Source organism: Lissotriton vulgaris, chromosome 4_1, assembly GCF_964263255.1.
Source record: "Lissotriton vulgaris chromosome 4_1, aLisVul1.2, whole genome shotgun sequence".
Taxonomy (NCBI): domain Eukaryota; kingdom Metazoa; phylum Chordata; class Amphibia; order Caudata; family Salamandridae; genus Lissotriton; species Lissotriton vulgaris.
Genome location: NC_141691.1, coordinates 1,173,226,456 through 1,173,254,377, shown reverse-complemented (window position 1 = coordinate 1,173,254,377; position 27,922 = coordinate 1,173,226,456). Strand labels below are relative to the sequence as shown.

Genomic DNA, 27,922 nt, shown 5'->3' with positions numbered 1-27,922 from the left:
TACGGGACTCGGCGCCCATTGCGCCTATGCGGTGTGTTCCGAACAACCGTGTCTCACAACTCCACGCAGCTGCAGACCAAGATTTATGTATCCCAAGAAGGCTCAGGGTTCCTCCTCGGCTGCAAGACCGCACGTGAACTTGGTCTTATTCACTTTGCCCTCACAGTACAGGCTCAAGGTTTAGATCACCTGGTCGCGGACCACTCCTCCTTGTTTGAAGGCATTGGATGTCTACGAGGCCCTCCCGTCCGACTCCATATCGACCAGTCCGTGGCCCCCGTAGCCCTCCGGCACAGGCGGATTGCGTTCCACCTCTGACCCAAAGTAGAAGCTGAACTTAAGATGCTGGAGCAAGCGGGGATCATCGAGCGAGTGACTGGACCCACCCCGTGGGTATCCCCCATTGTCGTAGCCAAAAAGCCGAAGCAACCTGACGCAGTGAGGATATGTGTGGATATGCGCCTCCCCAACCTGGCCATCAAAAGAGAACGTCATCTGACTCCAACCATCGACGACATCATCGGGGAGCTCGCAGGGTCTAAATGGTTCTCCAAGATGGATCTGCGGTCAGGGTACCATCAAATCCCGCTGCACCCAGACTCGCGCCCAATCACGACCTTCTCCACACATGCCGGCCTGTGGAGGTACACGAGGCTCAACTTCGGCATCTCAAGCGCCGCCGAGGTGTTTCAGAATATCATCCACACCGTCCTCCAAGGCCTCGACGGAGTTCTAAACGTGAGTGACGACATCCTGGTGCATGCCCCGACTCTGGAGGAACACCTCAGACGGCTCCAAGCGGTGTTTAACCGCCTACAAGAGAAAGGGCTGACGCTCCACAAGGCCAAATGCGAGTTCCTGCGAAAGGACATAAGCTTTTTCGGATACAAGTTCTCGGACCAAGGAGTGGGACCTGACCCCGACAAAGTGAGAGACATCCACAATGCGCCGGCGCCCACCTCCATAACTGCAGTCCGCAGTTTCCTGGGCATGGTGACATACTGCGGGCGTTTCATAAAGGACCTGTCCGACCTGACGGGACCACTCCGCGACCTCACAAAGTCGAACACCACCTGGAAATGGGGCCCGGAGCAGCAAGAGTCCTTCGAGAACACAAAAGCAGCTTTGTCAGCCGACACGACACTGGCGTACTTCAACCCACGGAACGAGTCGCAACTGTTAGTGGATGCCAGCCCCACCGGTCTGGGCGCCGTCCTGTCACAACGGCAGTCGTGTGGAGAATGGGCCCCCATGGCATACGCCAGCCGTACCCTCACACCTACGGAACAGCGCTACTCTCAGATTGAGCGGGAGGCCATTGCCATTCTGTGGGGGTGCCGCCATTTCCACATCTACCTCTATGGCCACCCTTTCTCAGTCATCACCGACCACAAACCCCTCATACCGCTCTTCCAAGGCTCGTCCTCCCGCCCGCCCCCGAGGATTGAAAAATGGGTGTTGCAGCTGCAAGAGTTCCAGTTCTCCGTGGAGTATCGGCCCGGCACACGTAACCCTGCCGATTACCTGTCCAGACACGCCCGCCCCGTCACAGATGAAGAAGCCGCCGAGGCAGCAGCCACTGAGGAATACGTTCGGCTAGTCATCGAGAGGTCCAAGCCACGTCCCATGTCCCTAGAAGAAGTTTCCAGAGCCACCAAAGACGATGACTGCCTCCAGATTGCGATCCAAGCTGTCGAGTGCAGAGACTGGAAGGCGCTACAGAGCCCCGCGTCCTTTCGCACTCCTGACGCCCAAGCCATCCTGAAAGCCCTGTACCTGGTCCGACACGAGCTGTCGGTCTCCACGGAAGGATGTCTCCTGAGAGGCCCCCGCCTGGTACTGCCCAGCAGCCTAACCCACCAAGCCGCCTTACTGGCACACGGATCGCACCAAGGGATCGTCAAATCCAAGAGTAGGCTCCGGAGCAAGGTGTGGTTCCCCGGGCTAGACAGAGCAGTCGAAGAGGTGGTCCATAGGTGTCCAGTGTGTCTTGCAACAAGCCTACCCAATCCTCCAGCGCCTGTGGCAACCGAAGAAGGCCCTACATCCCCGTGGATACGGGTGAGTGCAGACTTCGGCAGCCTCCCTGGGGGCAAGTACATGCTAGTTGTGGTGGACGACTTCTCCCGCTACCCGGAAGTGGAAATCATATCGTCGACAGCAGCCTCACAGGTGATACCAAAATTTGAGAAAATAATTGCCACCCACGGCCTCATGAAAGAAGTCCGCACAGACAACGGCCCTCCATTCAATGGCAACGAATTCACAGACTACCTCCAGAGCCAAAACGTGAAACACAGACGAATCACGCCAAGATGGCCTCAAGCCAATGGAGAGGTCGAGAGACTAATGAGGACACTTAATAAAACAATACAAATTGCAATCGCTGATGGCCAGTGCCTGGAGTTAGCCATCTATCAATTCCTCCGGGAATACCGCCTGACCCCACATTGCACCACGGGAGTCTCCCCGAGCCGACTCTCATTCAACCGAGTCATGGCAGACACCATCCCACATCACCCGGCATGGGAGCTCGCCCCAAACCCGAGAAATCGGTCCATGGAGCAACGCACCAGAAACAACCAAGAGGCATCCAAGCGGAGAAGAGCGGCGGACAGCCCGATACAAGTCGGGGACAAGGTTCTAGTGAAAGACCGCCACCCCGGAGGAAAATTCCGTCTGCCCTTTGAGCTAGACCCTTGGACTGTCACCGAGATCAAAGGAACCATGATCACTGCTGTCAGGAGTGGGGAGTCTGTCACAAGAAACGTTTCGTTTTTCAAGAAAGTACCGGACCCTGACTCTGACCAGGATGAGTGGCGCCCAACCTCCCAGATGCCACCATCGGGACCAGACGAAGCTGACACCGCAACGGCTCGAGCAGAAGACACCACCCCGACTACTCAAACCACGGAGAGTACAGATGAAGAGTCCAAAGCCAACGGCAGCGAGAGTGCAGATGGGCCACCCCCGGCTACAGGAGAATGCCGGAGCCAAACAAGATACAGCCTGCGTCCGTGCCCAAAACCTTCCCAGAGGTATCGTGACTTTGTGGCACAGTGCTGGCGTTGAGCTGACCGAGATCGCTGACCCCGCCGAGATTAAAGTAAGACTGTTCCTTTTGTTTGATCTTTGAAATGTTATGTTGGCCCATACTTGAGCAGAAGCTGGTCCAGAGACTTTGAGCGGACTTTGTTTGCACTCCGCAGTCAAACCTCACAGCATGGTTTTGCTGACCTCATAGACTTTTGAACTTTGATGTTTGGTTTCCTGTTCTGTTTTATTTCATCCCTAGGTAAAGGAGGAATGTAGTGTTGCTGCCAGTGGGGTGTACCACTGCAGCACACGCCCCCTCCCACTGTCCAGGCATGTGTCGCCCCTCTGGCGTAAAGGGGCCTTGGTATAGCCCTTACGTGAGCACGAACGTGAGTTTGAGAATAAAGAGCCCGGCAAGGCTGGGCGTGGTCAGTTAGCAACTAACCACCATTTGCAACACGTGTGTCCTGTGTCCCTTTGTTCAAGGCCCTTGGCCCGTCTTTGACCAGGACACCACAATTGCTGAGGAGAGGGAGAGTTATCCTACTAAATTAGCTGCTTGCATTTATTTAAACTTTAACTCCCCGTCATAAATATTAGCATCAAATGAGAACTTATTCCGCAACTGGTTTATTTCGGCTAAATTCTGCATTTCTCATTACTTTGACGTGCAAGGCAGAGCAAAGCTTTAAACCTACATGTTTGAAAACCTACATGTTTGAAATTAAAAGCAAAATTAGCATAGAGGCACACAGTGGAAAGGCAAGTAATAGGAAGGATTACAGGATTGAGACTCATGTCCGAGTCCTATTTCCAACAGAGTCTAGATCCGTGCAATAGGCATCGTACGAACCTGACCATATCTGCACGTCAGCACTCAAAGTCACAAGTGAGCAGACAACTAAGAATTGTCTTTAGATATATTTTCCAGCCAAAAAATCTGTTTAAAGGATGTTTAATAACAATGTCGGCAAAGACGTTTAATGCACTTAATACTCAAGTTTATCTACATTTAGGAAACGTTTGAGACAATGGAAATATGTCAATCAGCATTTAATCAGTCCTTTCTCTGAGCTAGGTACAGTAAAGTTCAGCAGCATTTCCGTCAATGGTTTCCTATGACGGCCTTGGAGCAAAGATAATAACTGCTACAGCATCTCCACCTCCTCTGCAAAGCATGGCTACTCTCAGCGACAGCAGCATCCATTTAGATGGCCCAGAAAAAAAATTAACAAGAAAACAACTGTTAGACCTGGAATCCTTGGTGTGGGTTTCCCATGTCTTTTTGCCCCTACCTCCAGTATTATTGCTGTGTGCTGGATTCCGTCTTTGCTGGTCTAGAAGCTTTGGGCACTTTGCCACTGCTGATCAGTGCCAAAGTGAAAGTGCTCCTCTGTAAATTGCGAATATGGATAGGTGTTTCCATGATTGGCTTGTTTGACTTACTACTAAGTCCCTAGTATGGTGCACATTGTATGCCCAGGGCTTGTAAGTCAAATGCTGCCAGTGGGCCTGCAGCACTGATTGTGCCACCCACACAAGCAGTCTTTGCAATGGATCTCAGACCTGCCACTGCAGTGTCTGCGCACAGTTTCTACTGCCATGTCAACCTGGCAAGTGCACCCACTTGCCAAGCCCCAACCTTCCTTTTTATTACATGTGAGTCACCCCTAAGGTAGGCCCACGTTACCCCTATGGGCAGGGTGCAGTGTATGTGAAAGGTAGGACATGTACTGATGTGTGTAACATGTCCTGAAAGTGAAATACAATGTATTTCATTTTTCACTATTGAAAGGCTATCTGTCCAATAAGATAGAATAGGCGTTTACTTATAACATCTTATATGTATAACTGCCAACTGGGACAAGATATTAAGATGGACTTTAGTATGCCTGAATTCAGAATATAAAAATGCATCTTTTAGTAAAGATGATTTTTATATTGTGTGTTTGAAATACCACCTTGCTTAGCCATCCGGGTGCCTCTGCTGGTTTGTGGATTGACTGTTTGGCTTTGAAGTGACAGGAGCTGGGGATATGCATTCACTGTAGACAGCCACTTGGGAGGTTGAGGTGTGTCCTTCCTTTCCAGGATGAGTCAGGGCTGGACTGGGCTTAATAGACCTGTGCTGCATTTAGAGTAGTGGGAGGAGATTTCCTTGCACCTGAATCGACCTGGTCTGCCTTACACAATGCTGTCTCCATCTCCTGCCAGGAAGATGGACCAGGGAGGACTGAACTGATTTTGACTGAGCACAGCACCTCTCTGCCACAAGAGAACTAAGAGAAACTGAGTATAAATATTGGGGCTTTAGACCCCAGAACTGTAGAATACTTCTGGACTCAAAAGGAACCTCTGCCGTGGAGAAGAGCTATGAAAGCTGAAGGAGAAGTACTGCCCCTTTGCTGTGTGATGTCTGGGGTTGGTCTGCAGTGGCTGTTTCTTCCAAGGAGATGATAAAGACTTTGCTGTGAGCTGTGTATCCTGCTTGAAGAAAATCTCCAAGGGCTTGAAGTAGAGTTTGCCTCCTGTTCTGACGTCTCAGGGACACAAAGGCTTCACCACCAACTCCCCTGAACTCCCTTGCTGGGAGTTCTGACCTGCCAAGAGATGCCTGTTCCTGCGCTGGGCCTCTGGAGGTTGTTCTTGGTGCTGGGAGCTGAGAAAAGAGAAGCAACTAAAGAAGCATGATGCATACGCACCCGTTTCCGATGCAACAGCGATGTGCGGGAAGAATTTCCACGCATCGCAGCCGTGTCGCTGAAGGAACCAACACAGTGCCTGCCCACACCTGGAGAAACAGCTGTACGTCGAGTCTTGTGCACCGATTCCAGAAGTCCAACATAACCACACCAACTTCAACGCAGGCCGTGCTGTGTGACTGCAAGAACTGATGAATCGGGGAACCGGAGCTGGAGTAATCACTGAAATGCCATTACCACCGGCGCATTAAGGGCCGACGCCTCCCAAATCCCCACGCATTGCACCAGGGCAGCAAGTCTACAGCAACCCCGGGGCTGCAGTAAGCAAATGAGGTATAACCGCCCGCACAGTAAGAAACAGATGCATCACCTCCTCTTTAGTAAAGAACCAACGCATCACCTTCCCTGAGAGTAAGGAACCAACGCATTAACTTCCCAGCGGCTGTTTTTGCTTATGATTTTGATGCATCAAAGGTACTTTGTATTGAAAGTGTTGCATTTTTAGTTTGCTATGGATAGAACTTTTTTTACCTTTTAAAAGTCATATCTTGATCTCTATGTTGGATTTTTGTCATTTTGGTCTTGTTTGGTTTAGATAAAGATCACTTATTTTACTAAACTGGTGTGGCGTCCATTTTTCGTGTTTTCACTGAATTACTGTGTGTGCACAAATGCTTTACACACTGCCTCTGAGATAAGCCTGTCTTCTTGTGCCAAGCTCCCAAAGGGATGAGGAGGGGTTGTCTAGTGACCTTCATTTCTAACAACAACATACACTAAATGACACATTACCCACTGTATCCATACATGCGGATAAACAGAGAATGGCAAAGTGTTCTCATTGCTTCCCAGAGCTTCAATACAGAGGGTGCCTGAAAGCCCAGAGGCAGTTTTCAAAGAGAACATAAGCAAATAATGGGTGTTAAGAAAATCCTGCCGGTGACCAGAGCAAGACACGACGCACACACACACACACACACACACACACACAGCAAAGTAATAGCTCATATACGTTGAGCAATGAATAAAGCTTGTTTAAAGCACAAGTGAAACAGGGTCCACCGCAGAGAGCATGCATGTCCTTCATGCAGGCTGCATGCAGTCCCTGGGCGTACTAAAAAAGCTACATGCTGTGTTTGTGGTATGGAGCAGAATACTGTTCGAGGAAGTACAGTGTCAAGATGCCGAAGAAGGTAGTGAGGAAAGGGAGTCTCCGTGAGGAGGATCCATGCTCTCATGGTGGGCGCTCTGCACAATAGTAACTTCTTCCGCATGTGTTAGATGGTGGGGAAGGAGCGAGCAGGCGAGACCTAAAAAATGAATACGAAACCAGAAGCTATAACAAAAGGCAGCATAGGCTCCAATAATATGAACTCACTTACCTGAAACCGGTCCCTCGTCGGCAGCTTTGCATCACACGGAGCTGGAAATAGAAAGAAGGCAGCGTAAGAAAAGGAAGAAACAAACAAACACAATAAAAATAATCATCATCATCAAATTAACTTTATTTCGGTTTGTTTAAGAACCATAAAAGTACATCAAGTAGTGAAAAATACATTTACAATAATAAAATAATACACATTTAAGTCTCATTTTGAATAAAAGCAGTTAGCATGTGGTTTTTAGGGTGATGAAAAAGAAAACACTAAAGCGAGAAAATGCATTGATTAAATATTCAGAACACAATGGAAGCATAGTATTGCTGAATTAGAGTAGCTTAATACTACCGAATCAATCTCCGTCTAATTAACCACATTGAAAACAAGAATTTAGCAATAGCAGTAACTATTAGTGTATTAGTATCAGATTTTAAAATTCTAAAAAACTCTACATGGTTCCTGACTTCTAGATTCACACATAGCTGTATAATCCATTTTTTCCTGCTAACAGAATAAGCAGGACAAAACAATATCACATGGATTAGGGATTCATTTAGATCATTGCAGCCTGGGCAAGGGCGAACTGGACCCACTTTCCATTTATCAGTATATGAGTGGAGGGGTAGTGTGCCATATCTAAACTGTAAATACAGTTTTTTTGCTAAGACAGGTTCTATAATGTCTAATTCCTTCTCAAAGCTGTAGACATTTTTAAAGTCCAGAAAGCTGTCAGTGAGACTAGAAGACCTGGCTGATCGAAGGACCTCTTCTAAGTTGTAATGTTTTATAGACTCAGCCAGGGTTTTCTTTGAGATAGATTTGCATGTGTCCTCCGGGTTAGACCAGAGATTCTCCATGCCAATCCTAGACGCCTGCTCCCTTATAAAGGATAACCACTTTATCCTCCCTACACTCGGGTGTGCCATCATAATCTTCAATTCTTCTCTATAGCACTCAAGCTCCGGGACGCTCCACAGTCTGCGCCAATAAAGGAGCGGGCGTGAGGCAATAACTTCTGCAATGGGCCTCAAGTTTAAATCCAGCCTTAAGGGAACTAAAGGAGTGTTATTTGGTAAGGAGAGCAGATGTCTAATAAAATTATTCTCTGTTATGCTAATCTCACTTGCTGGACAGTGGCCCCAGAGTTCAGCACCGTATAGGGTGACTGATCTGGTTTGGACTTTGTATATTTCCAGTGGAACGCTGACTACTTTATGGACACAAGACTTCTGCACCTTGAGAATCCCACCCGTGGACTGAGAAAGGGTTAAATTAGCCTTAGTCATTTGGGTTGCCCAACTCATTTTATCATTTAAAGTCAGACCTAAGTAGGTGAAATTATTTACCCTTTCCAGGGGTCGTCCATCCATTAACGGGCGTGGACAATTTATTGTATTGGCATTGAACACCATATACTTTGTTTTGTCTATATTAATCACCAAATTCCTGTTCCTACAGAATTTGGTGAATTGGTCTAACACCCGCTGCATTCCCATAGGTGTTTTTGAGAGCAGCAGGGTGTCATCCGCAAACATAAGTGCAGGGAATTTGCCACCAGCTAAATTAGGGGCGTCAATGTTATGAACACTATTTAGGTCGTCGACAAGGCCATTTAAAAAAAGGGAAAATAAAGTAGGGGCAAGTACGCATCCCTGCCTAACTCCCTTCTCAATAGGGTAAGCTCTCGTCAGCTGGCCATATTTGCCATAACGTACCTTTGCATAGGTTCCTTCGTGGAGTCTTTTAAATTCGTGACATAAGTAGGGTGGGATGCCCATTGTTGTTAATATACTCCACAGTTGGTTCCTGTCCACCATGTCAAATGCGGATTTGAGGTCCACAAATGTCAGGTAAAGACTACCCCCTTCCATGACCACATGCTTCCAGTATAGTACCTGGAGCCGTAGTAGTTGGTCGATGGTGGATGTTTTGGCACGGAACCCTGCTTGCAGATGGGAGAGGATGTTGTTCTCACTAATCCAATCTTGCAAGCGCTGCAAAAGTAGTTTGGCGTAGATTTTTTGGGTGACATCGATAAGACTAATTGGCCTATAATTTGATGGGTCCAACGGTGATCCCTTTTTATATATCGGGATGATTTCGGCCCCCAACCAGGTATTTGGAATCTCTTGACCGTCAAGAATAGCATTAAATATGACGGTCAGGTAGGGGACCCAGATCTTCGGCTCTTCTCTAAAAAGATCACCAGGGATCTTGTCCAACCCTGGGGCCTTGTTACATTTTAATGCTTGGACTGCAAGTGTGACTTCCGACACGGTAAAGGGTGGTGGAAGACATCCAAGGTCCAAACTCGAAGACATGGTTAGTGGTACTTTATGCTGGGGAGCAGGGCTAGAATAGAGTTTACCAAGGAATGCACGCCAGGCTTCCTCAGCGATGTTAGGATCGATCTTTGCCTTACCCTCTGGTTTCCCGGTATGAACCAAGTTCCAAAAGGTTTGGGCATCTTTCGTTATTAGGGCCTGTTTAATGGCCTGCCACTTCTCAGTTTCCCATTCGGATTTTGCGTGGGAGAGGAGATTCTTATAGGCTTTCCTTGCGGCCATAATGGTAGCTCTATGGCCTTGTTTTAGGGCAGAGATTAGAATAGTCTTCGCCCTCCTACAAGACTGGTTGTACCAGGGGTTTGTGGCTCGTACCTGTCGGTTAGTCTGCTTTACCGATTTATAGAAGCTTACCGCTAGGGCGAGCATTAAGTCATTATGTATATTTAAAAGTTTAGCATCTTTATCAAGAGTGTGGGCACTTTCAAGCAGTGTTTCTAGTCGCTCTAGTTGGGGAGTGACACTATTATACAGTGATGCCAGATTATCTGCTGATGATTTAATGGAGGCCCAACGGATTCTCTTGCCACCCTGTAAGATCCTAATGTTACTGGAGGGCATATCATCAACTTGATACTCCCCATCGGGAAGTGGCAGATCTAGATCTGCTACCAAAGGGTTGTGGTCGCTTTCTGAGCGGTCAGGTACATGGAAGTATCGAATCATGTGCCATAAAGACATACTAACCATAAGATAATCTATTATTGATGAATGGCCCATTCCACTATAGGTACTCCTTCCTGGGCTGTCCCCCGGGAAGCGACCATTGCAAGCTCTAAGTGAATATGTATATGTCGATGATGTGAGCTGCATGGCCATAGGTGACCAAGATTTAGTTTGGTAAACATTTGGGGGCGGGATCCGGCATGCATCATCCTCATCAGTTGTTATTAGGGGAACCCCCCCAAGTGGTTCATAATGACAATTAAAGTCCCCCCCCATTATCACCTTGGTATCACTTGGGAGGGAGTTTAATAAGGCAGTTAAGCACTCTAGAGTACGGGAGACAGCACCCCCCACGACAGGGCGTAGGTAGATGTTAATAATCGCTATTTTGGGTGTGCTAGGACGAGTAAGGAGGATACATAGTATGTCACAAGTATTGGTATTGATCCTTTTAACCGTGAACCCAAGGTGGACACCCACCCATATTGTTAGACCACCAGATGGTCTGCCTCTAGGACCCTTGGTTGCAAGCTCAGCGTAGGTGACAAAACCCATTCTGTGGTGGATAGCCCTGGCCCATGTCTCTTGGAATATACAGATGCCATGGTTATCCACATAGTCACACCACTCCATATTATCTAGCTTAGCACCCAAGCCCGCCACATTCCATGATATCAGCAATAAATTTTTATCACTACGAGACAACTGGTCAATTAACTGGTTCGGGGATATAGTGTTTTCTACAATTTGGTCACCCACTTCAGGCCTCGACTGCACCATAGTAAGTTCATGGTTGGTTGTGGTGCAATTAACCTCATTTATACTTAAAGGGGAACTGGGACAGTGGAGAGGTGTAGTTGGAAACCTTGTCCTACTCTGTGTGACCTCCTCTACTTGCCCCCCTCCAACTACTCTTAAATCTTTCGATAGGGGTGCAGCCATAGCGGGGAGTCAATCGCAACCATCAAGGCCAGAAAGGGCGCCATATCTGTTCAAGGTTTCCAGTGGGGTAAAGGGGATCAGGTGCTCCATATTTCTAGTCCCCTGCAGATGCTCTACCCCCACAAAGGGCAAACTGCGACCACTAGCAGGGACTATATTCCATTCTGTATTATTCCTGGTAGGCAAAGGCCTTTGGAGATGACACATATAGCTATTAGTGGGAGGCATATGAATATTCCTGATATCTTTGGGGTCAGTTAACCCTCCGGAGTAGAGGACAGGAATCATATACGACCTTGGATAGAAATATGTTAGGTCGTATGGGACTATAGCAGTATTCAAATTCCTAGGGGGTCCTGTTAATATGGCCCTAACTGCTTCTGGGTTCCTGAAATTGATAACAACTATGTCTCCCTCAATATTTTTTTCCCTAGTGCCCAGCCAAGGCAGGCGTCTAACATGAATTATCTCCCCGTCGATGTAATATGGGAGTGGTCTGTTTTGTCCTAACCAATGTAAAATCTTATTCTTGAGTTGGGGATGGCCCTCCTTTCTGCCTGCTTCTAGTGGGGGGACACCTGTGAGTACAACTACGAAGGGTAGCGACTCTGGGGGTAATTCAACATTGGGACCATATTGTTTGTCGTTAGTCAGCTTTGCAGACCTCCCCCTACCCAGTTGCTGGCTCTTGGTGGTAGAATTAGCATCACTCTTCTGGGGAACTCTTACAGCCTGGGTCGTAGATTTTGATGCTGTTTGGACAGGAGCCTGGGCCTGCAATGACACCAAGTTTTTCTGCTGGTTGTTATTCACGAGCTTACTGGTTACAGTATTTGCCTTAGCAGGATTCTTGGTTGGGTCTAAAGAGCTCTGTTTATTGCTAACAGGGGGTTTAGTAGCTCCATTATTGCCACTGTTAGAGCCGTTTGAAGCCGGCGGGTTGGGAGCATAGACAGTTGGAATCTGGGGTATAGTTGTCGGGACAATAGTGGGCCTTGGCGAGGACATGCGCACACTTGTCTTATCGGCATACAGTGCCTCCAGATTACCTAGTCGGTGCTCCACCCTTTTTAGGATATCCAGAATAGGCAGCATGAAGGACCTGAGCAACTGCTCAAAGTGTTCAGCTCAATATTAGTAGAGGGAGTGGTTACTGGACTTGGGGTGGTGACAGCCTCAATTTCCCTCCCTCGGGTGTTGATGGGTTGTATAAGTTGTAGGTCTGGAACTGGTACTGCTATGGGCATAGTATCAGTTGTTACCGGAGTTTTAGATGTAGTACCGCCAGTGGTCTTAAGTTTTGACGGCTTACCAAACTCGGTATGACTAAGCTTGCCTCGTTGAGGAGCTCCTAGCCCCCTCCTCTTTTTAGAAGGCGGTGGACCGTGGGCTATGGATGTAATAGGAGGTCTGCCTGTCCTTTTGGGCGGCTCTTTGGGGGGAGGTTTTAGAGCATTGTCTACATTAGGAGAGGGACTGGGGACAGACGAAAGCATAACATTAGGTGAAGACACAATCAATAAGGAGCCCGTGGGCGGTGGAGTACTTCTGAGGAGTAAAGGAAATTTATCCAGAGATAATGGATCTTCATAAGGTGTGTCAGTAATAATGTCCGACATAGGGGATGCCAGATCAGTACATGGTCTATTTTTCAGGGACTCAATGGAACGACGACGTTCAATCCTACGTTCAAGTAGTGAGTCATCCTTGTCCAAGTCCACAGAAACCCTTGGGAATAATTATCCAATGTTTTTTTACTGGACCCCACCATGCTGGAGTTCTCAATGTTAGCAGCCATGAGTAAGAGCCTACCTTACAGTCTGGGTCCAATGGAGTCCGAGACCAAAAGTAAAGCTTTAGGGGGGTAGCCCGGCCCGTCCTCGTACGTCCCCGGACGGCCACAGACGGTCCCGCCCTTGTCCCGGGCTCCTCCCGCGCGCTCCCGCGTAGCGGTTATGACAACTCCTCTTTATAGCTTTGCTGAGGTCACCTAGGGGGCGGGGCCGGCAGGGAGAGGAGCCCAGCTGGAAACGGGCGCGCGGGGACTCCTGGTCCGTGGAGTCCACCCGCTCTACCCTCGCAGCCCTGCCGGTCACCAGGTGATGCCCCTTAAGTTTAATGTGCAGCCGCTGTGAAACCGCGAAGCGGGACCCGCGCAGCGGGTCCGGCGAGCAGCAGCGGCTCACAGCAGGCAGGCAGGATCGAGGAAACGCAAGATGAGGTGCGTGGCTTCAGAGAAAATGAAATCCGCCGATGGTTACACAAGCAGCCACTTAAGACTCGCTGTGGTGAGGGCGGGGCCGGCAGGGAGAGGAGCCCAGCTGGAAACAGGCGCGCGGGGACTCCTGGTCCGTGGAGTCCACCCGCTATACCCTCGCAGCCCTGCCGGTCACCAGGTGATGCCCCTTAAGTTTAATGTGCAGCCGCTGTGAAACCGCGAAGCGGGACCCGCGCAGCGGGTCCGGCGAGCAGCAGCGGCTCACAGCAGGCAGGCAGGATCGAGGAAACGCAAGATGAGGTGCGTGGCTTCAGAGAAAATGAAATCCCAAAAAATAATATGAAACCAGAAACCCTGCGTCCGTGAAGTGGGGGCCTTGCTGCTATAACAAAAGCTGTATGGGCTCTCCACAAGCATACAATTAACCAAAGTTCGTTTACACACCCTACCTCTCCGTCTCCAAGAGCACATTTGCTATTTCCTGTACAAATAAAACGAAACAAATGCATATGAAACATGAAGAGCAGCATATGAACGCCGTGCTGCAAAAATAAAAGCTGTGTGGTCTCAAAAAACATACAATTGAACAAACTTTGTGTCCACAAACTGAAATTGCCATCAGCTCAAAGCCTTTTCCTTGAAAAGCACCAAAACACACCCTTACAAAAACACTGACGATATCAAATAAAAAAAAGAGTGTGCCACAACTAACCTAAATAGACAAGAGGGAACGAGTACATGTAATAGCGCCAGTTGCCATGGAGGGGGGGGGAGCCAAACACCAAAAGGATGGACAAATATAGCCAATGCACTACTGAAAAGCCAGGTTCTCAGAACAGCACACAAATCAGTTTTGAAATCACACAACAGAACTTTCTCCTTTGTTGGCGCATTTACAATGAGGATTTTTCATGAAGGTAAAAATATGGTTTTTAATGAACCCACAGATCTTGATCAATATATTAAGACTACGCAGCAATCCCATATGGGCATATAATGGTTCTACGTATCAGTAACTAAAGCATTCACTATACAATTAACTCCAGTTTGGAGCATGTAGCTTTAGGCTGAACTGCTTACGTTTGATCTAAATACAAAACATGTGTAGTGGTTTGGCGTACCTTTAGTGCAAACACTAAATCATTTGTGTACACTTTGGTACATCTAGGAAGTAGATTACCTTACTCGTATCTATATATAGACTAGCATACTTATCTGGTTGATCCATGACTTGAGAATTCAGCGATGATAATAATATTTCTTTTTACACAATGAGCTGATGTGTACCCATACAATCAACATCCTTAACACTCTTCCTGTAAGTTCTGTGGATAATATAAAGAAACCCTCACTCTCTAACTCTCACAGTAGTTATTTTTCTTCAATATGGCTAGAAATGTGATCATATATTATAAGCCTAATCACCTTTTTCTTACTAAAGTATACTGTCTTTAAGTACGAGCAATGATAGTGTCCTATGCAGTGCTATGTCCCTCACACGTGTGATGGAATGTACAGGTTGTACAACTCTCCCAATCAAGGTGGTAACTAGTAGATTAATAGTGGAGACACAATACATGTCCTTGCCTCACGATAGGCATATCTGTACAATAAACAAATAGACACCCATGTTTTCAAAGTTAATTCCATACATTCCCATAACTCGTTTGTGAGGAATTCACAAACTATTGGTTCATAGACCAACACGTGTATCGTGGGTGCCCAGGTTGGGCACCCACCTTTAATTAATGCTGGCCCATGGGCAGGAGGTCCCTGGGGCCAAACAGGGCTTGAGGAGGGGGAACGTATGCCCCCCTCCCCTTTAAGCTAAGTAGTTCTCCTGGGAGATGAAGTCCCCAGAGATTTTTAAAGGCTCGGGGAGAAGAGTGGGGTTGGCCCCTCCTCCTTTTTGTAAGTTTCAGCCCTATGGGTGGGCTCCCCAGAGCCTATAATGGCTTGGGGAGGGAGGCCACATTGCCTCCTCCCATTTGAAATATATATGGCTCCAGAGGTTGGGGTAACCAGGGTCACAATAGGCTCGACGAGAGAGGCCATGTGGTCTTCGTTCGTGATGTCATCCATTATTTCTTTTGAGATGTCATCAGTGATGTCATAGAACATGTCATGAGTGAAGTGACTTGTAAGGTCACAAGCAGTGCATGGCAGGGGCACAAGTTAAAGTTAGCTCTGGTGACTTTAACTATAGCTTGTCAATTTCAGTTTAAAAAACAAAATTTAAAACGTCACCGTTGCCTCTAACATATTCACCTAATTATAATGTTAATGTTCAGTAACAACGTAATGTTTTAAAATCTAAATAACACAGAAATTGACCAGTTATTGTCATCTCAAGTAACTATAACTTGTGCTCTAACTTAACTATAACTTGCGCCTCCGTCATACAGTTTTCTCATCAATAATTTCACTGCAAATGCAGTGGCGTAGCTGGGGTGGGCGTGGGGAGGCACTGTTTTGGGGGAGGCGGAGGTGAGCAAGTTGTGTCTGTCAACTAACACCATCCCCTCGCCCCCCAAAACAAGTCGTCTGTTGGACGTCAAACCCACTCTGCCCCGGGTGGCATGAGGTCTAGCTACGCCACTGTGCAAATGTTGCAGTGATATTATCAATGATGCCATAGAAGGTGTCATGAGTGATGTAAAATGTAGGGTAATTAGCATGGCAGGGCGCGAGTTATAGTTACGTTAGGGCACAAATGATGGTTACTTGAGTTAACTATACCTGGTGAATTCCTGTGGTTTTCAGAGTTTAAAAGGTCACACTGTTACTTAACATTAACATTTCAGTGAAATTCTAGTTCTTTTTATTTTTTAAATAAAGTAAGAGCGCTGCAGGCCATGCACAGTGGGGGGGTTTGGCTGCATGCGGGGAGGTTGGCATGTGGCCAGGCCCTGCAGCCAACACCCCTCATGCAGCCAACCTCATGGAGGGACAGCCGCAAGGCCTAGCCTGTGGCCAGGCCTTATGGCCAACATCCTGTAAAGGCAGACAATCCCACACCCTGCAGGGTGTTCAGTCGTGCATCGGGGTGGGTTGGCGACAGGGCCTGGCCAGCGGGCCTGGCCAGCGGGCAACTCCCAGCATCCAGCCAACCCCAAACTGCCCAAGGCCTTCGATTGTGCATGGTGGGGGTTTGGCTACAGGGCCAGGCCTGCGGCCACCTCCCAGCCTACAGCCAAACCTGTTGTGGGGAGTTGGCCACAATGCCTGTAGCCAACTAATCCAAAGACAGCTAAACTCTGCACAGGTGGGTTGGACACATGGCCTGGCCCTGGGGACCCCATTTCCTGGGCCTTTTTTTTCTCGATGGGGGAGGGGAGCCACATGTTCCCTCCTCCCAGAACCTATTATGGGCCTGGGTACCCCATCCTCCAGGGCCATATATATTTTAAAGGAGGGGCCATGTGGCCCTCCTCCTCGAGCCTCATAAGGTTCTTGGGACCCCATCCCCAGGGCCATTTTTTTTATTAAGGGGGGAATGGCTGCATCCACCAAGGCCATTTTTTAAATTAAAGTTGATGGGGTCGGTGTGGCCCCCTCCCGAGCTATACTAGGCCCTGGGGACCCCATCCCCGAGGGCCACTACTTCAAATAAAGAGGGGAAGGCTGCATGGCCACCCTCCAAGGGCCAATTTTGGTCCCGGGGTACCCATCCCCTGGAGCCCTCCCACTTAAAGGTGGGCGCCCACCCAGGTCACCCACCATACTCTTGTTGAGGGTCACAAGGGGGGGGAGCCGCAAGGCCACAGCCGGCGCCCCTCATGCAGTGGGAGCTGGCATTACTCCCACCTGGAGGGGGCAGCTACTTATGCTGTTCCCTCTAATGATTCTCCCTCTGGGCCGGAGCAATATTTTGATCTGTTCCACTGTCCCCACCTTCTCCCAGTGTCTGTGGCAGCCATCTTTTTGTATATAATCAGTGGTGGCAGCCAGGGTAGGGGTGGCGGATTGGGTTCATCTTTGCTCCTGCAGTGTTGGGTGATATCTGCGTGGTGCCAGGACATCCAAGGCCTTTAGTGGCTCAGGGAGTGGGGCTGCCCGATTAGCTGCCCCTTAAAAAATATACCTACCCCAGGTGATGGAATCCAAGGGTCCAAAAAAGGTCCGTGGGCAGGGGCGCATGCCCACTCCCCTTGAAAAGCATGCTAGGCTCGGGGGTTTGGGGTCCCTGGAGCCAAAATCAACCCCGGGGGAGGCCGTATGCCCCCCTCCCCTTAGACAGGACAAGGGAACCCCCGTGGGGTCCCTGAGGCTGAAAGTGGCCCAAGGAGGGGCCACATGCCCCTCAGCCTGAACAACACACTAGGCCCCAGGAGATAGTGTTCCTGTGGCTCTAAAATTGGCCCAGGGAGAGGGCCACTTTCAGCCCCCAACCCCTAAAAACCATGCCTGGCCGCGGGCATGGGGTCCCTGGGGCCAAAATCGGCCTGAGGAGTGGGGGACATGCGTGCCTTCCTCCCGCCAAAAATAAACAAGTCTTCCCCCTAGGCCCTAGACCATTCCGAATGGTTTATCAAAATCAAGCGCAGGGGTCCTCTATAAATATAAAGAAATAAATATATATATAAAAAACATTTTGGGGGGGTGGGGGTTCTTTTCTAAGGACTCGAGACTGAGTCTGGAATCCTAAGATGGCTGCCATCACTTCCTGATTGAGGTGGTGGCAGCCTATCAGATCTCAGCTTGATCACTGTTGGGATCCACGGAGGCTCCATGTCCCTAGCAGTGGCGCAGCAAAACATGAGGGGGCCCTCCAGCAGGATATAATGAAGGGGCCCCTGCACTCACACTTGTAGGGGCTGAAGGAGCTCCCCTTGAGTATGGGTAAGCCAGCATCTCTGGGGCTGCGGGGCCCTTTGTTACCCCCCTGATCCCTAGATGTAAATGTAAATGTAAATGTATAGGCATTTATATAGCGCACTACCTACCCAGAGGGTCCCAAGGCGCTTCGACCGCTGCGAAACCCTTGCTGGCTTCCCTGAGAGATGGTCCCTTAATGGGTATCTCCAGGGTGAGACCAGGCATCCCCGGCGGTCTGGTGGGGCCGTTAGTGAAGATGAGGCAAGCTAATGCCCAGAGTTGCCGAGTGTGATCGCTGATCAGAGTGGGCACCGAGGCGAGAGAATTATCGAGTCCGCTGACCCTGGTCCAGAAACCTGCCGCGCCGGGAATCGAACCCTGATCCCGGGCCGTCCTCTGCTCTCGGGTCTGCCGCCTCTAACCAGTGAGCCACACTACTAAATGCCTATACATTTACGATGTACAATGTTTTTGGGCTTAGCTGCTCAAAAACTACTTAACATTTTTACCCCAAAATCTAGCTTTCTGGCAAATTTGGTGTAAATCCGTTCAGCAGTTTAGGTGGGTAACTGTGTATAAAGTTCCTATGGGAAAATGAATGGGAAAAACACGTTTTGAAAACCCTGTTTTTTCCTCCGGCACCTGCTTGACGAATCACTGCGAAAATTTCCATGCATAAACTAGGCAAAAAAAGAGGACTTTTTTGGAAACTTTTGTAGAGATTCGTCAAACAGTCCCAAAGTTATGAGCAACATAATAAATGTATTTCCTATTTGAAACACATTCCTAACTATAACTACTCAGTGGCACCCGCCACTGGGTGATATATATATATATATATTAGCAAATGCATAAATTATTTGATTTAGTGCTCTCGGTTTTGGATGATGCTTTTGATGAACTGTGTTGTGCTGGCTATTTCTAATGTGTAGAGCAAAAAAAAAAAAGATTTCTGGGCCACAACAAAAGGTTCACTGTTAGACCAGCCTTAAGGAATCCGGAGAGTGGTTGGTCATCAGGCTGGGAGCTGTCAGCACCCTACAACACATGACATGTGACAGAGTACCTCATGATGGGGGCCGCCCTGTAGGCATGGCCTTCTGGAGCAAGACAGTTTATCACTGGGTTAATTTGGCTTGACACAAAACTGGCAAAGAGACTGTCAACACACTCCTTTTTTCTTAGAAGGTTAGCCTCAGTGAATAAGAGGTTCAAATGTCTAGCATTTTAGAGACAGTAAACAGAAAGTCAGTGCCAGTGCTACGGTGAGGACGCAGTAGGCAGCTGCCTTATGATGTCACCACAAATGGCCACATGAAAGTGCTACACTAGGTTGGTTCCTAATGAAGAGCGTAAACCCTAACTGCAAAATCCTATTTTTTTTTATAGGGCTCCTAAAATCCTTGATTGGTACTGCAGAATGTACACGGTTAAGCACATGGATAAACAGAAAGAAGTGAATCCTGAGTGAGTCAAGGGAGCACTGACAATTCTATGGCAATCTTTAGCAGCACATGAGACCACAGACAATTTCTAACGATTAATTTAGGATGCCGGAAAAGGATGCGTTCTTAACACTGAAGAGATTCAGTTATGTTTTTAGGATTATCCTTTTTTCGTCTTAAAAATGTCAAACCCTGTTCTTAGTGGAAATCTATTTGATCTGGAACCAAATGTTAATTGGCTTTATCTGACAGTGAGGTGCAGCCCTAATTATCATCAATTTCCGCTAAATGGAATGATCGTCAAAAAGTGTGCTGATCCCTTTCCTCATGCCTAATCGAGCCTACTATTTTGTTATGTGAGGAGGCTCCTCCCACCACTCCACACACAAATAACCATAACTGGAAGTGTTTTAGCAGTTCAGAAACTGCCTTAGTATCAATCTCCCCTTCCTGAAATGAGCACAGACATCATGGGCTTCCGGGACAAACTCCTCCTACTGTGAACGTTCCAGAGTTTGTGTGAAGTAGACTGGTGTAACTCGTATGGCGCAGGCATGGTGCAGCAGCTGCATGGGTGGGATTTCCTGAACTGAAAATGGCAGGTGTAGAACTGCCTCTGAGGAGCCACCATTTGTTAACATTGAGGGGGAGGGTCTTGCACAAAATAGTTTTAGAAACATGTTTAAATTTGCTAATTCAAGTAAGGAACCTGCACCTGAAGTGAAGCAATCCTACACCACCATTGTGGACCCGCCATACAACAGGAGGGGGCAGCCATAAAATGCAGCCAGCCAGTGCAGTATTTGCTAGTCTTGAGTTAATTGCTAGTCAAATGCTGCATTTAGGACATAACTTTTAGAAGGATGAAGCCCACTTAGACCATATGGACCCACTTTAGGGCCATGCTTCATATACACCCAACCGGGGGAACTCGCGTATTCTGGGACTCAATATCATCCATGTAAATGTGGAATCCACCAGTCTTTTTCAGCCATTTGTTCAGGAAATGCCGACAGATATTAAACATCATTGACAGCAAGGAACCATGAGAGACCGCACCCGTCACCAAAGTGCTGGCAATAGGTGTTGATCATACGTGACTTATAAGGCTCAATCGACTAGAAAATAATAAAACCAACAAAAAGACCAGCGAGCAAAGCCAGCCTTCTCAATCAAATATTCTAACAGCAAATTATGAGGTGGCAGAGATGTCAAACAACACCAGCATAACAGATTATCTTTTTTCAGATAATCTAAGAGCGAACCCCTCATATTTATCCGCTTCCGTGTGGCGCAGATTCTTCCCCGGTGCTGGACATTCCAGAACAGGGTACGGTCGTAACGGAACCATTCCGTCATCAGCACAGCTCAACCGTGACTGATGACGGAATGGTTCCATCACCAGCCACGAAGGGGTTAAAAGTCACATCTCTGTCAACTAATGTAGAAGGAATCCAAACAGCCTATCTCTCAGTAGTACATTTTCTTCTAGAAGTTATACAAGCTTTTTTTATAAAGTCTTTTTCCCAATAATCTTGGCCAGCAGGGAATCTGCAATGGAGCGAAAGCTATCTTGGTATTGGGGTTGAGTGATGTTTTTTCAAAGATAAGTTAATTAAGGTTCTTTTCAGATACTTTGGGAAACTGTTTTCAAACTGATTAGGAATGGTACTACAGACTGGGTGCAATCAAGTTGCATAACTGAAGGGCAAGGGACAGAGTGAGGTTCGTCTTATTAAAAATACCCTACTTTGGGAATGGGTCAATAAGTGATAACTGGAAGGTGGGTACTACTGCTTGTAGCTGTTACTTCCTTTCCAGAAATTACAGAGAGATAGGAATAGAGGAGTCATTTCCTGGGGCACAAATAATGATCTGAATTGTCTTTAATTCCAGCCTTAAGGTCTGAACTTTTTTGAGGGGGAAAAGTAATCCTGAACTGAGCTGAGACATGCTTGCTGTCACCAACTGCATTTTAAACAAGGATGGCACAGCACATCTTCCAGTGTTCTTAATTGCAACTACCTGCAGGTGAGGGGGGTGGGCTTAGAGAACAAGTGATTCCTTGGGTGACATCTAGCTTACAGGCGTTATGAAAGCAGACTCGAGACATAGCTCACTGTCTACGACTCAGCAAATGACAGGGGATGATACTCCAAACCAACTCAGACTGAGTCATCCTCAGGTAGGGAAAGGCTGGCGGTCCTTGCTGGGCTATTTGATTTTAGCTTTTGCAAGCATGCAGGTGGTGACATTTGCCTTATTCTGGCTGTTATGTTGAACATCGGATGGCTGTGGGGTAGAGTCAACCATTTTCCCCTAACTAAGCCTCCCCACCAACTGTTTATGATGGTACAGTGTCAGGTACTTACTCAGCACCCCCAAAACCTAATCCATGTCATGTGAAAAATCAATCTAATTTCTAGCCTTTTTAAGTGCACCTTACCTGCCCAATATTACAGGAAGTTCAAGAGAAGACATGCTTTACAAAACAGAGGCAGTAAATTTAGATCCAAATGGTTCTCACAATCAAACCAAATGTTATTGTGAAATCACTAATTGTCCTCCAACATCCCTCAAATGAAGGTAGAAAAAAAGCTGATCACGTGGGACTGGACTGTCCTTAGTAATCAAAAAACAGAGGAAATGTATTTTTGACAAAGAAATATTAATCACAGTAAACAACAACTTTAAAAAAGCACTGGCGTTGCCAATAGGTCTCGCAGTAGGAAAGTTGGAGCTATTGGTTTTGTAAATGACATTTTATATTTATGTTTTGTGATTTACAATGCCAATACTTTTAACTTTAGCATATGTGACACTTTTAGTATTTGTAATGTCACATGTTTTGTATTGCCTTTACTTAGATGTATTGATATTACAATTAACATTGGCTTTTAATTTTTTTAAATAATTAATACCTAAATAAAAGTGATTGTAATTTTTAATGGCAATAGCTTAAACTTTGTAAATAACTGTTGTGAAGATTATGTTCAGTGACTAAAATCCAAGAACAGAAGTGAAATATTAACATTTTTTTGTGACATTTGCAATAAAGTTTCAAACATTGAGAGAACATATTTGAACCAGTGATGCTGTGGTAGTGCTGAGTGATGCTGTGGTGGTGCTGAGTGATGCTGTGTGCCCCTGAGTGATGCTGTGGTGGAGCGATAGATAGATAGAGGGCGATAGATTGATAGACAGAGTGAGGCGATAGATAGATAGACAGAGTGAGGGCGATAGATAGATAGACAGTGAGGGCGATAGATAGAGTGAGGGCGATAGATAGAGTGAGGGCGATAGATAGAGTGAGGGCGATAGATAGAGTGAGGGCGACAGATGTGTGTGTTTGTGTGTGTGCGGTTGTGTGTGTAGTTGTTTGAGTGGTTGTATGTGTGAGTGGTTGTATGTGTGAGTGAATGTATGTGTGAGTGGTTGTATGCGTGTATGGTGTTGGGGTTGTGTGTGGGGTTGTGTGGGTGTTTGGGGGTGTGTGTGGGTGTTTGGGGTTGTGTGTGGGGTTGTGTGTGTGGGGTTGCATGTGTGTAGTTGTGTGTGTAGTTGTGTGTGTAGTTGTGTGTGGTTGTGTGTGTAGTTGTGTGTGTGGTTGGGTGTGTGGTTGTGTGTGAGATTGTGTGTGTGGTGTGGTTGTGTGTGTGGTTGGGTGTGTGGTTGTGTGTGTGGTTGGGTGTGTGGTTGTGTGGAGGCTAGCCAAAATTACTGTGTGAAAGTTTTAGTGATGGAAAAACGACTTTAATAAATGGCCCAAAAATAAGCTATACAAATGACATAATTAGTTGGCCACAAACCAGCAAACCTTCTGAAGTGAGAAACATCTAAAAAACTGCAAATTGTGTTCTGGCTTAGTTCAACTGCTGATTACGGTGCGGGTCGTTTGGCGCTGGACTGACTGCATGTAGTGAACAACAATACATTTATATTGATCAAGTAAAACCAATACGAAATAGATCATTACAGTTAAGCGGCTCAAAGATGCAACATGAAAGTAAGACTACAAATCATAGTATCCAAAATACTATTGGGTAAAATGATCATAACCCTGGTTGAATGTAACATTATGTTTTGGGTCTCGAGCCATGTTGTAATCATTGACGGTCATTAAAAGCTTTAAGTGGAATTACGAAAGAAAAATGCCCCAAAAACAAGTGTATCTTGCAAGAATCTCGATATACAACTGAGCCCAAGGCACTTCAGCCAGGAAAGCAGCACGCACGACAGGGACAATATAACCAAAACAAAAGCATGCCAGTTGATAAGAGCTCTATTTACATTCTCCCGGTGTCAAGTGACATTTACATAGAGGTCGCAGAAATCACGGGTGTGGCACTAAGGTCAGTCCTACTACGAAGGAAAGAGTTGGGGGCATGCTCAGTCAGGATCGTTGACTTAAAACACAGCTGAACGACAAGAATATTAAAGGACGCAGGTGGTGTCACTTCCTCCAGAGGACAAATGGATAGTTATTAGAATCAAATAGTTAATAATAAAAAATACGAAATGACATGTCATGTTTCGTTTGTGACAGACGATAGTTTGGTTGCTTTGCGACTGCAAAAATAAAAAATCCAGAATATGTCTGAAAGTATGCACTCTCCATAAACCCTCCCCTTTCAACTGCATAACGGTATCCAGAAAACAAACAGACCCATGCGGCTGCACCGTTATATCAAATGTCGTCAGAATATCGCCTTATCAAAACGAAAAGTACACAGTACCCATATATGGCTTGCAAAGGAGAAGGCATGGCTCGCGTTCAGCTGAATAACCCCAACTTTCAGAAGTTGCAGTCTGAGACAAGCATCCTGTTCTTAGATGCAGACATAATAAATAAATGACACGCCTGTGCATACAAGGGGACTAAAAAGGGCGGATAAGCCTCATTGGGTAGCAGCATTGTGGCCTCTGAGAATGTGCTGGCAGGGGTCCCGGGCAAAAAAAAAAAAGTGATGTAATAGGAAGCCTGGCGGGAAACCCGCCAAACAGAAAGTCGATCTGCGGGAGTGCGCACTCGCTGAGCAGACCAGGGTCATCAACAAGCGTTCTGTGTAAATCGTCACCAATACGTACCTGATAATGCACGCCCCACGAAACAAGAGCGGCCGGGAAACTGAAAGTACGGCCGGCCAGCCATATATAACAAGTTGTGAATGAAAGAAGGGACAGAGAGGAGGAAAGGTGGGAGGGAACACGGCCTGGGGGAAGCTGGCTGCGGAGGAGGAGAAATCCAAGTAAGGCTGTGTGTGGGGAGAGAGAGGGGAGGAGCTGGAGCTTGGGAACAGATGGCCGTGAAAGGTTATGGCCCAAAAGCGCGTGCCTGTGGCCACGTGAACTCAAAGAAAACCGCACCAAAAAACCCTTGGTTTGACTAGTATTTTGAGCACTTGAATTCTCTCCATTTTCCATTCCTTCGGAATGGAAAAGGCGAGACCTAAAAATGTCTGCCATGGTCATCGGACTGAAAGACAGTTGTGTGCAAAACAATAGTAGAGAATTTCAAGATGTAGGTGACAACAAGCGAGGTACACAATTTTAGGGACAGCGAACAATAGGTTCTGGCTCTGAGGACACATGCAAAGGTAGGTGTCGGGCCTGCAAGGAGAAATTACAGGAACCACGGGCTGAGATGGTAAGATGTTGAGTTTATTCACGTGAAGAAAATCAGCACACAATGTCTCTCTGCAAATGGTCCAGGCTCCGCTGCCTCAACTGAAGAGCATGGAACACTCACAGAGCAACGTCGAAGGCAGCGTCTTGTTTCTTCAAGTAAGAAATTCAGATAATTAAGATACCTGCCATATTCAGCCATGTAAACAAATGGCAACAAATTATTAGAGCTCAGTAGCATTATAAGATATAGGGCCAGATGTACGACCGTTTTTGCATGCGCAAGCGCGTTTGCGAACCCGTTTGCGCATGCAAAAACAGCATGGGCCATGTACAAAGCCTATTTAGCGAGTCGCAATTTATTTGCGACTCGCTAAATAGGTTTTGCGACTCGCTATTAGGAAGGGACGTTCCCTTGCTAATAGCGTGCGCAAGCCCATGTATTAATGTTTTGCGCCTGCAATTGTGGATCTCAAAACATTCGCAAAATATCACCCTCTTCAATAGAGGTATAATGCACTCGCAAAAGTGAAGGGGTCCCCAGGGGACCCCTTCCCCTTTGCAAATGCAAGGGAAAATATTTTTTTAAGGGCAGGTAGTGGTCCCAGGGACCACTACCTACCCTTAAAAAATGAAACGAAAACGTTTCCTTTTTTTCTTTTATAAATACATCCTGTTTTCCTTTAAGGAAAACGGACTGCATTTTTTTAAAAAACTTCTTTATTTAAAAACAGTCCCAGACATGGTGGTCTGCTGAGCCCAGCAGGCCACCATACCTGGGAGGGCCTGCCATTCCTAATGGGGTCACAAATTGCGAGAGGCTCATTAATATTCATGATTATTATAAATGGGGTGACCCAGAGAAAGTCGAAGGACCTGGGTATCAATTGGTACAGAAAACATAATGGTCCTAGACGTTGATACTAAATATTACAATAAATGACAAGTATTTTTCTTCATGAGATTAAATCCTGCATTAGAAAACCAGAGAAGCAGTAGCCAAATACATTTACAATAGAAAACAGTACCCACTGATATGGTTAGTGCCGAAAAAACTTAACTGTTATGATGAATTTTGGGATACGAGGTAAATGTACTCCAATATCTCACCAACGGAGCTCTGAACCTATCTCTTACATTTTGCGACTTTGCCTACTCAGTCCACTCTGGCTTTTGTCATTTTTTGAATCAGTCAATATCAGTTAGATTGTTATCACTATGAGTCTGTTTACAGTTGATGTTAGTTTGGTTGTCTTGTCACGTCAGCTCTGTTACGCGTGACCGGGAGCTGGGTGCACGCCGCGCCCCGTACTGCTTTCTCTATTTATTAGCTGAGTCACTTCACGGGGGAAACAGCCATTACAACACAGGTTTTACAACGGGTTGCTTTTACATTGCATGCGTTACAACGCATGCGATGTTACAACACGTGGTAAAACCACACATACCATTACATCGCATGCGCTTTTACAACGCATGCGATGTAATGTGTAATGGCGGCGGCGGCGGGAACGGCTATTCACGTCGTTGTGAGGAAACTTAGGCTGTTTCCTCACAACGACGTGAAGCAAGGAGGAAGCAGGATCCGACGGCGACGCTGGATAGGAGAGAGGTAAGGGGGTTTGTGCATGGGGTGCTGGTTACTTTTGTAGGGTTTATGGTACTTTAAAAGTAGTGTGGAAATGTTTGTGTGTTTTTTAAAAACGTTTTAGTGTGTGTTGTGGTGTTGTCGTGTGTGTTTAGTGTAGTGTATTGGGGACGGTAGTGTAGTGTTTATTTAGTGTAGTGATTTAGGTTTTAGGGTAGTGTAGTGTTTGGTTATTGTAGCGTATTAGGGTTTTATGGTAGTGTAAGGGTGGGAGTAGTGTGGGTAGTGTAGTAGTGTTTTAGGGTTTAGGGTAGTGTAGGGGTGGGAGTAGTGTGGGTAGCGTAGAAGTGTTTTAGGGTTTAGGGTAGTGTAGGGGTGGGAGTAGTGTGGGTAGCGTAGTAGTGTTTTAGGGTAGTGTAAGGGTGGGAGTAGTGTGGGTAGCGTAGTAGTGTTTTAGGGTTTAGAGTAGTGTAGGGGTGGGAGTAGTGTGGGCAGCATAGTAGTGTTAGGGTTTAGGGTAGTGTAAGGGTGGGGGTAGTGTAGTAGTGGTTTAGGGTAGTGTAAGGGTGTGAATAGTGTAGTAGTGTGGCAGTGTTTTTGGGTTGGGGCAGTGTAGGGGTGGGAGTAGTCTGTTGTGTAGGTGTAGGGATAGGGATGTTACTTACCTTGCATACTCTTACCACAAGTATAGCTTTACCCGCATGCCATTGCGTTGTAATGGCATGCGTGGTAAAAGCATACTCGTGGTAAAAGTATGCGATGTTATGGCATGCGATGTCACTGACATTGCGTACTAATACCCGCGTTGTAATGGCATGCGTGGTATTAGTATGCGATGTAATGACATACATTCCTTCACGGTCATGCAGTCTGTTTTGGACGGAGCCCCGAAAGTTGCACACGCGGTTTATGAACAAGGTATGTTGACGCGAGGTCCGTATGTCAAGACTTGTATTCATTCCACACAAGTAGCTCTCTCTTAGTCTGACGCCGCGCCCATCTCAATGGTTTCCCCAGGCCTACAGATTAGTTACGTGGACACCGTGTGTGAATACTTTAACTTTGTCGGAGTCTCTCGCCGCCACACATTCAGTGGGTGAATGGACTCCTTTGTTTACGGTTGTTACATTTGGTTTTGTTTTTATGTAGTCACCGTCT

General features: G+C 46.9%; 1 protein-coding gene across 2 annotated transcripts in view; it reads right to left on the bottom strand.

Moving 5' to 3' along the window:
• PIGN (phosphatidylinositol glycan anchor biosynthesis class N) overlaps positions 1-27,922 on the bottom strand; it is a 1,076,629-nt gene that overhangs the window by 982,905 nt on the left and 65,802 nt on the right. For both annotated transcript variants that reach the window (XM_086965406.1, XM_086965407.1), the window contains exon 2: positions 7,121-7,161. The gene's annotated coding sequence lies outside the window, so the exon portion shown is untranslated. The remainder of the gene's footprint in view (positions 1-7,120; positions 7,162-27,922) is intronic.